At 38.2% G+C, this 13,538-nt stretch overlaps 1 protein-coding gene across 2 annotated transcripts in view; it reads right to left on the bottom strand.

The window, feature by feature from the left end:
- The window catches only part of LOC142099006 (cytosolic carboxypeptidase 6-like), a 1,251,957-nt gene that overhangs the window by 1,075,835 nt on the left and 162,584 nt on the right, over nt 1-13,538 (bottom strand). The gene's annotated exons all lie outside the window — the stretch shown is intronic.

Below are 13,538 nucleotides of genomic sequence, written 5' to 3' on the forward strand. Positions count from 1 at the left end.
CATAATAGATAATATCCTACAAAGCCCTCAACAACACTACCCCTGCATATATCTTAAATCTCATATCAAAATATTCGCCCTACCACCCTCTTAGATCTACCTCAGACCTGCGCCTTGTCTAGTCTCTGGTAACCACCTCTCACTCACGCCTACAAGACTTCTCCCGTGCTGCTCCCCACTTATGGAATCCCCTACCATGCTCAATCAGACTTTCCCACAGCCTTCAAATCTTTAGATGCTCTTTGAAAACCCATCAGAGGTGACCTTATTCCTGATAACACTATTCACATTAATGCACCCTCACAACTGTCCCAATCTCTACTCTGAGCCACACTCGCTCCTCTTGTTTCAGCTGTGCCCCCTTCCACTTAGAATGTAAGCTCTCTAATGAGCAGGGTCCTTCATACCCTCTGGTTTCATGTCTGCATTTATTTGGTCTACCTTGTATGTCCCTGTTTTATGTATGTACTGTTTTCCGTACTGTACGGCACTGTGGAGCACTGTGGCGCTTTCGAAATCTACGATAATAATAATAAAAATAATAAAAATAATAATAATGTAATGCAATATATAGTTTGTTTCCTCGTGCTGCATCCACAAGCATTGAAAACAAAGCAGCCTTAATTTTCCTTGCCTACTATACCTGGCATTTACAAAAAAAAAACACTTTTCATTTACGACATTTCTTTATTTTATTCTTGTTCAAGCGAATATAACACATCCAACTGTATCGACTAGATATATAGTATTATCTGTCACGAGCCACAGCGGTTCCCCTGGCCGCCGCAACTCTCTGCCCCTGTGTGTCGGTGTTCCAGACGTCACTTCCGCTTCCTGCGTCCGGGTTGCCTGGGCAACAATCGGGACGCATTCTCCCTGCTGCCGCCACACCCGGCCAGCTGTCAAACAGCCAGGTGCGCGCGCAGCGTACTTAGTAATAATTAGCCTCCTGGGCTGATTTAGTACAAGTGAGAACCTGCATCTCCATTGGGCAGCATGAGTATTTAAGGCAGGGAGGGCTTAGCCTCCCTGCCGGTTATAGCGCTCAGAATCCTGTCTGTTTGCCTGCTCCTGTGCTGTTTGCTGAACTTTGGATGTACTTCTCTGTTTTTGACCCTCTGCCTGGAACCTGGACCTTGATTGATTTCTCCTTGCGCTGAACTTTGCTTTGTTACCTGGACCTCCTTTGATCGCTGCCAGCCCTGACATCTTGCCTAATTCTGACCATGTTGCCTGCTTCGGACCTACAACCTTGGCCTGTTTCCTGACCACGCTTGATTCTACACCCTGTTACTCTGCGCTACGGTAAGTTCATAAACCTGTACTACTTTGAGTATAAGACCTGGGGGCATCCGAGTACCTGTGAGCATAACGAGTTCTACGGGTAAGGCGGCTGCTATAGGTGAAGACCTCTCCATCTTGTTCTGCTGGTTTATGATAAGACCGATAGCTGTAACATTATCATTACTGTTTCTGGGAATTTCTATGGCTAATTATTCTGATTTGGAAAGTGCAAATTACTTTGTACGATTCATTATTATCCATTTTTGAAAGTCGCACATTGTTGATTTTTAGATCTAGGGAAAGACGTCAATTTGCATTTGAAAGTAGCATAAAAGATGCAACTGGATTCTAGAAACAGACCTTTCTTTATAAAATATTTTTAGCTTAGGCTCCTAATGATTGTTTGTGTAAGGATATACACCCCGTAATGTTCTTATAACTGGAATACATTTAAGAATTGCACCAAATAAACCATTCAGTGTCTCCTACTTCACATTGGTCAAGACTAAAAAGGACTTTTGGTTCCATTTCTTCTGTAATTTAGTTTTTTTTTCTCAATTTTGTTTTTCACCCTGGTTTCTATCACAAAGTTAATGATGATTGAAATGATTGTTGGAGCCATGTTTTGACACTGCTGGAAACTAAATACTGAATTTTTATATGCAAAGGTATATTTAATTCATATGCTGTTAATTACCAACACAAGTGAGATAATATGAGATTTGACAACTGCTTGTATAATAATTACCATTAGTCTAATCACTCCATCTCAACAACGTCATTATAACATTTTCAATTGCCACAATCATTTCAGCATTTGTACATATGGGGGCTAACTTAAAGGTGGACGTACATAATTTTTGTGTAAGACATTTCCGTACTGCACACACCAAAATGCCTACCATACATTTGTATGTAGACTTTTACTCATTGGTGCCTTCCATTCCCTTGCACCTCAAGGGAGGGTACAGGACCAGGCAAGCCTAGATTGAGTATAAAAAGGGCGTGTTCATGTACTTGCAACACATTTAGAATTAACCCCCAGCAGATAAGACTTTAAGATGGCATATCTCTTGCAGGCACCGGAGGGGTGGTGCAAAGATACTGTATATTGATGAGGACTATAAGCAGCACTACTGAGCTGCTTCTGATTGGTTAACTGTGGTTTGACCCCTCCAGCTGATAGTAACCTGGCAGCTATATCATATGAACTTGCGGCCGTCTATTCACGTCACTTTAATGACATTTCCATTTGTACTACTGCAAAAAACAAGATTGACATTTACTTTAAAAGGGAAAACAAAGATGTTTTTTATGTTTATTTACTTTGTATTTTATGTTTGTTCTATTTAATTACAGTTTAAATTGAAAATGTGACTTTCACATTTATGAACAAACCTGTTCAGACACTGTTCTATTTGTATATGACACTTCATTACCATATTATATTGTGTACAGATAGGGTAAATGACTGCATTTGCTACTAACACTATATATCTGACTTACGCCTTGCGCAAATTCTACTGTCTATGAGTTGGACTAGTCAGGTGAGCCAGTGTAAATACTTATGCCTTGAGATGCATTAAGCTCAAGATATACAAGTAAGTGTGCACTTTTTTGTGTGTGTCTATCAGTGTTTCCACATAACCCAGTGTTTTCATACATTAAAAAATATGTTGGTGCATATTTCTTACATCGTGTACATTACTTAATTTCAAGTAAAACAGGTGAAGGGTTCTCTTTAAGGATTTTTAGATTTTGCATTTAGTTCTGCTTTAAAAACCATATCCAATAAATTGCTGGACCCATGAAATGGAAATATTGTGCACACAGTATGTACATGTCAGGAGACTAGCCTGAGATAATTACCTAATAAGAACTGAATTATTACCATCTGCTGTCAGACTCAAAGACCAGTTTTCTCGATTTATATATCTGGAAAAGTGTCAATACTTGGACAAACCAATCTAATTTCAGTGCTACCAAAACCTTTACAGTCCTACAATGTAAAAGCAATTCAGATAAAGGAAATGTATGAAGATCAAGTTGTATAAATACATAAGAGACTTTCTTAATTGTAGCAATATCTGTACATATATGTAGAGTTTTATCTTGCAGCGAACAAGATATTAAGCTGATAATACTAAGGGATGGATATCGGCTAAAGATACGAGAGTAAGGACCAAGAGCACTTAAAAAGTAGATTGGTATGTACCAGGGTTATTTCTGCTACATCTTCTGAACATTATGGGAGGAATTCAATTAGGCGCAAAGTGTCTCATGGACATTCCGAGAGCCACTTTGCAGCAGAGATTTCTATCGTAACTGCTGGCAATGTGCGCGGCATGATGTCCACGCACCACATTGTCGGCAATTGAATTCCCTCCTATGTGAAGAGAAAGCAAATATAAATATTTTAGGTAGTTACTTTGGTAAGAATTAAGCACCAAGGGCTGCGCTCTACTCTCATAAAACAAGAGCCGCTATGGCAGGGTTTCCCAAACCCAATTCTCAGGGCTCCCTAACAGTGCAGGTTTTCATATCTTCTTGCTGGAGCACAGGTGTATTCATTACTGACTGACACATTGTAACAGATCCATAGGTGGTCCTAATTATGTCACATGTGATCCAGTAAACCTGCACTGTTGGGGAGCCCTGAGGACTGGGTTTGGGAAACCCTGCGCTATGGTATAGGGTATAGGGTATCCCTCCCTAGAAAAAAAATATAACCATGCGCTCTATTGCTTTTGATGGGTCTAGAAATGGAAGTAAAAAAGATAAAATAGTGAAATATGAACATTGGTAGGTGATTTAACTATATTGTAATAATTGTATATAAGTGTTTCCTAATCAATATTTATTACCAAATTGACATAAAAACATCAAAAACATAAATCTATGAAATAAATAAAACAGAAAACAGAAAATCAATTGGTGTGGCAGTATCCACAATAATCAATATCAAATTGAGTGTAAAATTGGATAAAAAGAAAGACAAAATAAACAATGTGTCCAATTGTAAAAGTGAAAAATCCCACATTGGTAGGGATTAGATCATCCCAGCGAGTGTCTGCCCAACTGATGGAAAAAAGTCCAGAGATTCCGGTTCCCACTACAAGTCAGTGATGATGTGAATAATTTTATAAGTTGCACGTTCTAGTTGTGGGTACTAAGTCCCGATGGTGACTCACATGTACTTGATTCTGGGTTTCAATATAATAAGCCAGATGTAGCTGGAAGTAGAAATGTCGCTCCTGATCGCTGTATTCATCGGGAGAAGTGAGAGGATTGAGGCGATAGTGTGCGGCGCGCGTTATACAGTGGAACGCAAACAAGTTGTTTCCTGTGTGATGGCAAAAGGGGGTGTATCCAATGCATTTCATCTGACTAGCAGATTTCCTCAGGGGGTTGTGCTTCCCATCATGGGGAGTGGGTGGGTATTAATGCATAATCGTTTAGGCTGAACATCCAATCGTGGTTATTATTCATTGTGACAGAGACTAATTGGACAAATAATATTGAAAATAAACCACAGCCCTACAGGGACAACATACCAATGTTAATGACATTACATACATAATCATAGCTGTATTTTGTACTGATAGAGGGTCTAAGAACATACATAACATCAAGTATTTTATGTAGAGGACACTTAGTCATGTCATTATTATGTATATAAAAAAACACTGAAAAATCGTTAGGTCAGGGGCCTTTCTAAAGACCACTTTGGGATATTTTGGAAGTGAAGTCCCTAAAATGTCATCCTGTTGTAGGAGGTGCCAGTGCTTGTTAAGAATGTGCTTGAGTTGTTGTGCTCCACTAGAGTAATCAGACACGAAATATAGTGCATTATTCTCTTTAGAATTCTTGTTGTTGGTTGTGTCTAATTGGTCATGTGTTTTGTACTCTAACAGATGGTCTCGATCTGTATATTTTAGTTTATTGAATGCTTCGTCAATAAGGGCTTGATTGTAATTTTTTTCAAGAAATTGTGACTTCATTAAGTGATGTAGTCGTCTATTTCAGTGCAGTTCCGTCGAACTCTAGTGAACTGACTGAATTGAATACTGTGGAGCCATTGTAGGTGGTGGTGACTATCTGATAAGATATAACTATTGACGTCAACTGATTTTCTATTTGTTTTGGAGGCTATAATGTTATTATGAATAAATATTTCTAAAGAAAGAAACTCTATGGTAGTGTGGTTGTAGTTGGCCATAAAATGAAGACCATAATCATTGCTGTTAATATGATCCAGGAATTGGAGAAGAGATGTTTCCGTCCCATCCCAAATTAAAAGAACATCATCAATATATAATTTCCAGAGAACTAGGTTTGTCCCCCAGCTATTATTGGACCAGATCGTCTGGTCTTCCCAATAACTCATATATAAATTAGCATAGCTGGGGGCAAACCTAGTGCCCATTGAAGTACCTTGTAATTGTAAGTAGAAATTTTCTTCGAACCAGAAATAATTGTGTGTTAGAATGAATTTTTAGAATGAAATCTATTTGACTAGTATTACTATTTGGATCTTGTTCTAAATAGTGCCGTGTACTTCTGATGCCTAGTTCATGTTTTAGAACGGTATACAATGAGATGACATCACAAGTGACTAACCAATACTTGCTGTTCCATGCAATGTTCTTCAAAAGTTAAAAAACGTGTTGTTGTGTCTTGTAAGTATGTTTGCTGTTGTTTGATATAGGGTTGCAAATAAGTGTCTATGTAATGTGAAAGATTGGCAGTAATAGACCCCATGCCAGAAATGATGAGTCTTCCAGGGGGATGGGTAACATTTTTGTAAATTTTGGGAAAATGATATGTAACAGGAACAATCAAATGAGGGTTATGTCTGTAGTTGTATTCGTTCTTGGTGAGAATGCCACAGTCCCTACCTGTGTTCAGGATCTGTTTCAGTTGTTTCGAAAATTCGTGATTCATTAAGGAAAGTTAAGCAAAAAGTTATCTTACTCAAGTTTTCTGAACAAAATCATGTTGCAATGCAAGGGGTGCAAATTAGTTTATTATTCTGCACATAAGGAAAATACTGTCTGTTTTGTATGTAGCATGTAAATACTTGATCTAGGAGATACCCTACCCCAAATATAAATCTGCCATCACATTTTAAATTTACCTCCCCCTCCAATGCAACATCGTTTTGCCATTTTGCCATTTTGCCTTACTTACTTACTTACTTTTGTTTAACTTTCCTTAATGAATCAGGCCCTTTATAACTAAATACAAATTATTTTTTATATATATATATATATATATATATATATATATATATATATATATATATACCGTGTATATATATATATATATATATATATATATATATATATATATATATATATATAATTTTTATTTAAAATGAGTATTGTCATGGACTTCTGGCAGAAACTTCACCATAGGAGGGTGATTCCCTGTTGCAGGCTTAAACAACCTGTGGTCCTCCAGGTGTTGTGAAGCTGCAAATTCCAACCCACCCTACCCTACCAGCTTTCGGTGGTATATCAGCTGACAGAGCATGCTGGGGCTTGTAGTTTCACAATACCTGGAGAGCCGCAGGTTGTCCAAGCCTGCCCCTGCCCTCCCATCTTGTGTATCTACTTGGACCCCTTTAGTTTGGGTTTCAGGATCCAGACAGCTGTCAGGCCATCTGCTGTAAACCTGGGAAAGTGAGCAGGCTCACTAGAGAAGCTGGAGTTCATGATTAGAATAGTCCTAGAGGCTTCAACCAGCCATGTTCAGGTTAAGGTCAGGGTATGAGGCAGATAAATAGAATAGTTAGGTATAAGCAAGGTTGGGCAACATGAAGGCTGTAAAGCTTATAGATATTCAGCAGTCCAAGACACACAGGATGCAAACATTATAATTAGGCAAGTTGTTTAAATTGGTATAAACAAAATCCAAGATGGTGGCTGACAAGAAGGGATCATGCCAGTAACCAAAATGGCCACTGAGAACAGAATCCCACACCAAAGAAGTACAAAATTTATGTACAATTACATAAATAGCAACCAGCAGAGCGGACTTTGGAAGTAAAAGGTAAATGAAACAATGGGCCTGAGTCATTAAGGAGAGCAAAGCATAAAAAAGGAGTAACTTTACACATGGACAAAGCCATGTTGGTTTGGAGGGGAGGTAAACTTAAAATGTGGGGACAAATTTATAGTTAGGGTAGAGCATGTTCTAGATCAACTTTAAACTTCAGTGTAAAAATAAAGCTATCAAGTATTTGTGTGCTTTTGTTTTTCTACACAATAGCAAGGACTCCTCTCCAGTGAGCTGGCCATACTAAAGAGCATATATCAATAAAAAATTATTAGATAGTGGTGACAGCCATAGGAGTTTTCCGTCCTTTGATAAATAAGAGATACATGCTATACCCGGTACTAATTGACCTTTGAGGTTTATTTTGCACATTTTATATCTGAAAAATATCCACATAGTGGGAGATTCTTTGAACAGTTCTGCAACACACTTAATTGCCCTGGGTAAGTTACTTTCTTTAATATCAAAGCTGAACAGACTCATATGCACCAGCATAAGAGACAGAACATCTATCGCTCCATGCCCTGTCTTGGTTGGGTAAAACATCAGAACTTTCTAAATGTTCACGTTTTCAGATCATTTACTGCAAATCACTTACGGATGATCACTTAGTTTTATTATAAAGACAAGAGGATCATTTTCTTTCTCTGGGAGATAGAAGTAATAATTATGATACATAGATTGGGCAAAACCATTCCATCTGATTGATTTGAAATTAAGGCAAATGGGAATGAATAAGCCCGACCATTAGCAGTTAGGCTAATTTATTTCCCTTTGGATAATATTATAGGGGGAAGAAAAGATTTAAAAAGAGAATGTGATCTAACAATAAACAATTTAATTAACAAGAATAGGAAAAAATTAATCGCGTATCTGCTGCCAGTAATGAGCTGGCAGTGATTTCCTTAATGAAATAGGACTTTCTTTGCATTGTATAAGCTACCTTGTAAATGGAGAACTAGGCATTAAGGGCTCATTCACACGTACATAAAAAATGCCGATTACAGGAAAAGTGTGGCAGTGAGGTGACACAGAGGACTGTGAAAAAACACATGGGCAGAGCTTTAGTGAGAACATGGAATTTAAATAGTGACTAATTAAATAAACTTAGTGTTGAATATATGTAAGAATTATAACACCCCTCATATACTGTTTACAACGACAAAATATATACACTAAACAGAGCATACATTCGGATTATGGTGAGGCGGACTATAACTTTATTGGGTAGTCTGGGCAATCACCAAGCCTGACACTGCACAAGCCATAGATTTACATGTTGCTCAAATGAGATCTCACTAGATCAAAACAGGCAATTATGGCTGTATCCAGTGGTGGAACTGGTACCTGGTAATGGGGTCCGGAGGTAAGCCTGGCAATGCCCGTGCCCCCAACTGAGGGCTGACAATGCATGGAGGCCGGTGCATGTGCAATGTCCCGTTTAAGGCTTCTTTTGAGCATGCCAAGTCCTCCTTCAAATTTTGGTACAGGCTCGGTGATGCCGTGTTCTGCCTCTTACTGTCTCCGTACAATAAAGCCAGCGGTTCCAGATACATGGTTGGCCAATAGGGGCAAGTAAGGAGCTACTTGCCCATTTCTAACCAGAATTTGTAGGTTGAAGATTAAATCTTCACTCTATACTTCTATAGGATGATGCTTGTGGTTATAATGCATCTTTGAGAATGTGAAAGACTCACACTAACAAACTTTATACTGAGTACTACAGTTCCTCCACACACATATATATATATATATATATATATATATATATATATAATATATAGACATATATATATATATATATATATATATATATATATACATATATATATATATATATATATATATATATATATATATATATATGTATGTATATATATATATATATATATATATATATATATATATATATATATACACAAGTTAACCCGTGCATGATACTCATGCATTCTAGTCAAATCAAGCTACTTTAGGTGTTAAAAAGGTTCTTGTCATGCATTTGGGCCATAGCCCAGGCCTCAACCACCAACCACTCCCCACTGTCACCCCCGGCAACCACCAACCACTCCCAACTGTCACTTCTCCTTCAAGAAATATATATATTTTTTTTTAAATCTTTACAAACACTTTTAACAATTAACAAATTAAATTAACAAATTAAAAACATCTTATTATACCAAATTTCAGCCCTTTCTGAATTTTTTTTCCCACACACACTAAGAATTTAGTAGGTCAGTGTATAACTCCGCCCAGCAGGTGGCACTGCAGCTTGGTTTTATTTTTTCCACACACACACACACACACACACACAGACAGACTAACACACGGCACTAGACATTTATATATTATATATATATATATATATACATACATATATATATACATACGTATATATACATATATATACATACATACATACATACATACATACATACATACATACATACATATATATATATATATATAGCTAAACAGAAGTATTTCAGGACATAATCCGTACAAGACATAATTACATTCCCAACGGTTGTTAACAAATACAATTTATTAACACTTTTAAAATATATTAAACATGTATATACAAGAGTAACGATGTATGAAGAATAATTCCATACATATTATTCATCATCACAATAATAATAAACATTTTAGCAATATATGTTTGGAATGGAAAAACTACTATTCCACTTTGTCCAATTATCTCAGTAGTATCCATCTGAATTGATTAAATATCAAGCAGTGACCGGCCGGTCTTAGTAATAAAAACACCGATGACTTATATTTCAATAGCATATATTCTTGAGGCACGCTACTGTGCATTAAATGTGTGCACAATCAGTGTGTTGTTAACACGAGTACTCCAACGCAACCTTCAATAAAATTTTAAGCAGTAATAATAACCATTACAAATCGGACGTCTCCAAATTCCAGCTGCTCGTTCCACTTTCAAACAGATGCAATATCTGCCAATTGAAAATCAAGTCCCATATAAAAGAATCCAGAATCCTGTAATATTTCCAGATGCGTTTCTCAAGCACAATGCTAATTTCATCAGAGGAACAAGCAGTGATTACATCTGTGCAGCAATTAGCCCTTCTGGTGAAGAAGGTCACACTGGATTGACTATGCTCTAAAAGCGATGTGACAACCAACCATGCCCCCGTATCCTGATTCCCAGTCCATTATTATAGAAATGCAGATAGTTTTATGGACCAAGATGGCAGCCTCAATGGGGGCCCCATCTCTGCATTAAGATGCAATGAGTTTGAAAGATCAGGGCACCCCCTTGCTTAATGTGAGCAAGATACACTTGCTATAGTTTGTTAGGGGGGTGTTCACTCTTGCTTGGAGATGTTGGAGATATGGCCTTGCCTTTAGACTTTCCTGGCGCACTGTACATGGGAAAGCGCATTTTTAGGGGCATTTTCAAAGTTAGGAAAGAACATTTAAATATACAATAGTGAAATGTGATAAAGAGTTTCTGTTTCAATTCATACATTAGATTGGAATGAGCTGCTTTTAATGACAAGCTTCTAAAAGTTTAAAGAATTGAAAGGTTAGAAATAGGATGGATAAAAGTAATGTTTTTACTCTACCATTAAAGTGAAATCGCAATCCCACAAGTTCATGCTTAGTGCTTTTTTTCGGGCAGCTCCTAAAATCAGAAAGTAGGTGTGCACTTATGTGTATGCAAGGCAGATAAGTGGGCACATTTGCCAAAAGGTAAATGCATTGCAGGGGCTGAGGTTTTCATGTAATAAATGAGGCACATTGTCCTAATGGGATTAGATACACATCAAAAATAGTAACTACAGTAATTTGAGCTGCTGGTGGCTGTGTATGAAGCAACCTGTCCACATATTCAATTTCTGCAGAGCAAGGCTAAAAGCCTGTCAGTCACTCTACAATTCCTCTATCATAGAAGCACCTTCCTTCTCACATGTCAACCTCCTACAGAGAAATGAAATAGAGCATGGTGGATGTATTTATATATGTATAAAGAAAAACTATTATTTCATTCATATTATGCATTTCAGTGATACATAGCATATATATAGAAAGAGAGAAAGTGAAATAAGCTATCCTAGGAGTTGGTAGTGAAAAACATTATTTATTTCAAGGTCTCAGATTCCTTGATAAAGGGTTTTGTTGGGATCCTGAATGTCAGAATAAAAATGTTTTTGATTACTACCAAGCCCCAGGACACACATACAAATACACACACACACACACACACACACACACACCAACATACACTTTATTAGGTGTACATTTCTAGTATTGGATAGGATACCTTTTTGCCCCCAGAACAGCCTGAATTCCTCATGGCATGGATTCAACAAGGTGCTGGAAGCTTGGATTACACTGATGTTCATTGAACCAGATAGAGATGACATGTGCTTTGTGACATGGCATGTTATCTGCTGGAAGTAGTCATTAGAATATGGGTAGACTGTGGCCATAAAGGGATTCATATCGTTCGCAAGAATACTCAGGTAGGCTGTGGCATTTAAGTAATGCTCAATTGGTATTAAGGTAATCACAGCTAACGGCTATTGTCATAAGCTTGTAGAACAGGTGGTAGAGGTCTTCAACTATAGCAGCCGCCTTTCCCGTAGAGCTCGTCGTGCTCACAGGTGCTCAGATGCCCCCTCAGCATAGTACAAGTTTATGGATAATACTGTAGCGAGGACAAGAGGGTGATGGCAGGAGTTAGCGTGCTCAGGAGCAGGCCGAGGTTAAAGGGTACAAGCAGGCAACGGGGTGAGGTACAGGAAAAGGGTCAAGGCTGGCAGAAAACCAGGATATCCGAGTCACAGGCAGAGGTCAGGGTCACCAGCAAAATATCACTGTCCAAGAAGCTAGCCAGAGGTCATACACAGAAAAATCAATCCAGAAGTCAGGGACAGGGTACAGAGCAAATCAGCATCCATGAACTGAATGCTGGACGCAGCCATAGGGGCTCAGCGAGTTGCAGCAGTTGGATGCACCACTGTGGCTCATACCAAAGGGGCCTAATGTGTGGCAAGAACACATTCTTCCCACCATTACACCACCACCACCATCCTGCACTGTTGATACAAGGCAGGATAGAGCCAAGGATTCATGTTGTTTACTCCACATTCTGACCCTACAATCTGCCTGTCACAGCAGGCCTGGTTGGCCTGGTCGCTAGACCAGGCAACACTTTGTTGTGCTCACTATAGCCTCAGTTTCCTGTTCTTAGCTGACATGAGTGGAACCCGATGTGGTCTTCTGCTGCTGTAACCCTTTGAATTTATGGTTCAACTTGCTATGCTTTCAGAGATGCCCTTCTGCTTACCACTGCTGTAACGCATGCTTACTTGAGTTACTGTCCCCCCTCCTGTCAGCTTGAATTAGTCCTGGCCATTCTCAACAGACCTCTCTCATTAACAAGGCATTTTAGCACACAGAACTGCCACTCATTGGATGTCATTTGTTGTGCGCACTATTATCTGTAAACTCTAGAGATTGTTGTGCATGAAAATCCCAGGAGATCAGCAGTTTCTGAGAAACTCAAATCCCCACATCTAACACCAACAATCGATTTGCAGTCAAAGTGACTTAGAACCCATGTCTTCCTTATTCTGGTGTTGTTTGGTCTGAACAACAACTGACCCTCTTGTTCACGTCGGCATGCTTTTATGTATTGAGTAGATGACTGAATAGATATTTGCATTAAAGAGTAGTACCTAATAAAGAGTGTGTCACTGAGCGTACATAAATATAAATAAATAAATAAATATATATATATATATATATATATATATATATATATATATATATATATATAAGCAAACAGAAGATAGGTATGGCGCTAATCACCACAGCGTACTTACTGAGCCAGCCTTTGCTATATGTAAACCCCTATACCTGGGAGGTTGGGATTGTGAAGTTAATGGTGATGCACATGTACTAAGCTACTATCAAGTCTCTTGAGATGTGAGATTTCTCTTGGTATCTGGTACGCAGATTTTATATCTTTTGCACTCACATGGGTGTCCTGTAATGGTAATCTGTTATTTAGGTCCTATACACTCTATAGAATCGCGGGGTGTATTGGTGAACCGTCCCTATTGAATGCATTACGGTGTTATACTATGTTTGCTTTTTTCACATTGCTGTGCTGATTGGTGGAGATTTGGAAGAATACGATCATAGCAGAGGCTACTCCA

The sequence above is a fragment of the Mixophyes fleayi genome, chromosome 8 (assembly GCF_038048845.1).
Source record: "Mixophyes fleayi isolate aMixFle1 chromosome 8, aMixFle1.hap1, whole genome shotgun sequence".
Taxonomy (NCBI): domain Eukaryota; kingdom Metazoa; phylum Chordata; class Amphibia; order Anura; family Limnodynastidae; genus Mixophyes; species Mixophyes fleayi.